Source organism: Gracilinanus agilis, chromosome 2 (genome assembly GCF_016433145.1).
Source record: "Gracilinanus agilis isolate LMUSP501 chromosome 2, AgileGrace, whole genome shotgun sequence".
NCBI lineage: Eukaryota > Metazoa > Chordata > Mammalia > Didelphimorphia > Didelphidae > Gracilinanus > Gracilinanus agilis.
In genome coordinates this window covers 709113971-709118054 of record NC_058131.1, presented here as the reverse complement: position 1 = coordinate 709118054, position 4084 = coordinate 709113971, and positions in this window count along the sequence as shown.

Genomic DNA, 4084 nt, shown 5'->3' with positions numbered 1-4084 from the left:
AAAAAAAAAAAGGAAATGGAAGGAAGAGGAAACACAAGGTTGAGAAGCAGGTGTTTCAAATTGAAATGAAGATTTCCCCAAGCATAACAAAGTAAAATTGATTTCTTGTCTGTCACTATTGGAATGACTTTAGGAAGTTGCTTGACTTTTCTGGGGTCTTCATTCTTTTTCTCCCTCATTCCCCACCCCCACCTCCCTTCCTCCCCTTCTTTTTTCATTCCTCCTTTGACCTTGCTGATCACCTCCATCTGGACGCCCTCTTTGCTCTAGGTTTTTGTGACACTGATCTTGCCTCTTTCTCTTCCTACCTCTCTGACTGATCCTTCCCACAATCTTATCATACGTGGTCTCCCTCTATGTGTATATGGATCCCAGGGCTCAGTTTGGGGCAAATATTCTCTCTGCCTCTCGCTCTCTCTGCCTCTCTCCACCTCCACTTTCTCTTGATGTTTTCATCATCTCCTGATGCAGGGCTCAGTATGGGCCATGCGCTGTGCTAGATGCTCATCCACAAAATCACAAAACTGAAGAGTTGGAACGTATGTCAGTGGCCGCCTACAGTCCAGTCCAAAACTGAAGGGAACCCTCCACTGTAAGCCCACTGCCACAGGGGCAGCCAGCCTCCACTGAGGGGGGATTCCCCCATTTCTTAGGCAGCCCATTCCATGCTGGGGCAGCTCTCATGGTTAGGAAGTTTCCCCGACTTGGAGTCTAAATTTGCCCATTTGCCCCTTCCAGCCCTCGCGTCTGATTCTGCCTAACAGAATAATTGGAGTCGCTCCTCAGCATGGCAGCCCTCTCTAGCCACAGGAGGACAAAATGCTCCCCTTTCTCCCCACTCCCTGCCGCGCCCAATCTAGTCTTCTCTAGGATAACAAGCCCAGTTCTTTCGGCCAATACTTAAAGGAAACAGACCTGAGGTCCTTCACTCTCTTGCTGATTCTCTTCAAGACAACTCATCCAGGGAGAACCCCAGATCTCAGCATTCAGCTCTCCTCTGTCCTGAGCTCCACTTTATATCTGCAGAGGCCTGATATCTCCCTGGATGGCCATCAGGGGTAGGGCCTGGGCTTGTGCGATCTCATTGGTCTAGAGAACTTCCAGGTGAAAATACTCATTTCACCATTGCAGGCTGACATCTCTTCAACTTAAAGTCTGAGAACTGCCTAGAACTCTGAGAAGTGAAGTGACTTGCTCAAGGTCACACAGTATGTGTCAGAGACAGTGCCATCCTGGCTCTAAGGCCAGCCCTCTATCCACTACAGAGATGTACAAAAGTTGTGTCAAAGTCAGCATCTAAAATGGAACTCAGGGGCAGCCGGGTGGCCCAGTGGATTGAGAGCCAGGCCTAGAGACAGGAGGTCCTGGGTTCAAATCTGGCCTCAGACACTTCCCAGCTGTGTGACCCTGGGCAAGTCACTTGACCCGCATTGCCTACCCTTTCCACTCTATACTATACAGTATTGACTCCAAGATGAAAGGTGAGGATTTAAAAAAAATAATAAAATGAAACTCATCTCTGCCCCCTGACTCCACCTCTATTACTAACTTCTCTAGTTTGGTTGAGGGCACCAATATTTTCTTGTCACTCAAATTTGCAACTGAGGCATCATCTTTGATTCTTTTTTTTTTTTAAACCCTTAACTTCTGTGTAGTGGCTCCGTGGTGGAATTGTGATAAGGATGGGCAATGGGGGTCAAGTGACTTGCCCAGGGTCACACAGCTGGGAAGTGTCTGATCATCTTTGATTCTTCACTCTGCCTCACTCATCTCCCAGATCCCACTACTTACTAATGTCTTGTAGATGCTACGTTTGTAAGGCAAAAGCTTGAATTGTCTTCTTTTTTTTTTTTTTTTTTAATTTTTTTAATTTTAAACCCTTAACTTCTGTGAATTGACTTATAGGTGGAAGAGTGGTAAGGGTAGGCAATGGGGGTCAAGTGACTTGCCCAGGGTCACACAGCTGGGAAGTGGCTGAGGCCAGATTTGAACCCAGGACCTCCCATCTCTAGGCCTGACTCTCAATCCACTGAGCTACCCAGCTGCCCCCATTGAATTGTCTTCTTTTTAATAAAATATTGTGCCTAAATCCCTGGATAGATGGTAGAAGAATCATTGAATCTGAGAATTCAGATTTAAATCCTTTGGCACTAACTGTTTAATCTTGGGTAAGTTGCTCGATTTCATTGAACCTCAATTTCCTCACCTGTCAATGAGAGGTTAGATTAAATAACTCTCCTCGGAGACTTGTTGCAGCTGCAGACCAATGGACAAATGGTCCTGAGATCACTGGAGACTCACGACCACCCCACGAAGACAGGATTGCACATCTCGGGACCCCAGAGCTCAAGTTAGAAGGCACCTTAGAGAGTATTTTAGTCCAACCTTCTCATTTTTCAGGTGAGGAAATTGAGACCCATTCAGGTCAAGTGACCTATCCAAGGTCACACAGGTAGAAAGGAGAATAGTGAGGATCTGAACATAGAGCCTATGAATACAAATCCTGCACTCTTTAAAGATGAGGACACAGGCTGAAAAAAGTTAAATTAGTTACTTTGGCCACATGGTTAATGAGTGTTTGATGTAAGATTTGAACCCAGGTTTGCCAGATTCTTAAGTCTATCTAGCACCCACAAATCTCTCTAATCCCAAATAGACCTCTATGAGAGGTAGTACAGCCTATCTGTCTCAGGGTAGGCCTATAGACCTCCCCAAATTTCAAAACCTCAATTGAATAAAGACAATCTGTAGCATTTACTTATTTAAGTTTTTTTCTTTTTAACTCTTATCTTACATTTTAGAATTGATACTGTGTATTGGCTCCAAGGCAGAGGAGTGGCAAGGGCTAGGCAATGGCAGTTAAGTGACTTGTCTGAGGTTATACAGCTAGAAAGTGTCTGAGGTCAGATTTGAACTCAGGACCTTCCATCTCTCTATTCCTGGCTCTTAATCTACGGAGTCACTTAACTGCCCCTGATTTTCATTCTTTATTATGGCACATTGATTAGAACATTCATATGGGAGCCAGGAAGGGCCCTGGGACCTAGGGACAGCTGGGGGGCACAATGCCATGGCTAGAGTCAGAACGCCTCATCTTCCTGAGTTCAAATCTGGCCTTAGCTATGTGACCTTGGGCAAGTTACTTAACCCTGTTTGCCTCAGTTCCCTCATCTGTAAAATGAGCTGGAGAGGGAAAGAGCACACCGCTCCAGTATTTTGGCCAAGAAAACCTCAAATGGGGTCACAAAGAGGTGGACATGCCAGAAATGACTGAATAGCAACAATAAAGTGCTTTGCGAGCCTTCCCGGGTTATAAAAATGTTCACTATTATTCTAAGTTATAGATCAGAGATGTGCCTTTGACCCAGCCCTGAGGCCTTTAGCCCAGTATTCTCTCAACAGACCAGAGCTACTTCACCCAGCCACTCTGTCCTCACGTCCATGACGCCCAGCTCAGCCACCTGTCCAGTGGACAATAGTTACCCTTTGGCATTTGATGACTCAACACTGGAGGCCGGCTTTCCAGAGAGCCAGAGCCGAATGTGGAGCCTTTTAAACCTTTGACCATGTCCTTTACTCCAGGATGATCTTTTGGCAAGGGGAAATGTTAATAAGTGCTGATGACATGGAAAAGTACCCTGGCGTGGTCGGGCATAAAAAAGGCGGCCTCGTTCCCTTCTAAAAACTTCTAGCTACAACACTGCAGACACATTTCTAGAGGGCTTTTAAACAATGAAAACAATACAACCCTGGGAGTGTGTCTGTGTGTGATTTTTTTTCTTTCTTCTCCCCTTCCCTCCATCGCACTCTTCTCTTCTTTTCTCTTCTCTCTCCCTCTCCCTCTTCTCCTTTCCTTTTTCTTTCCTTCTCTCTGTCTCTCTTTGTCTCTGTCTCCCTCTATTCTTCTCCCTTCCTTCCTCTCTCTGTCTCTCTACCTCTCTCTCTCTCTCCTCTTTCCTCTCTCCTCTCTCTTCTCTCTTCTTTCCTGTCTCATCTCTTCTTTCCTCTCTCCTCTCGCTTCTCTTCTTTCCTCTCTCCTCTCGCTTCTCTTCTTTCCTCTCTCCTCTCGCTTCTCTTCTTTCCT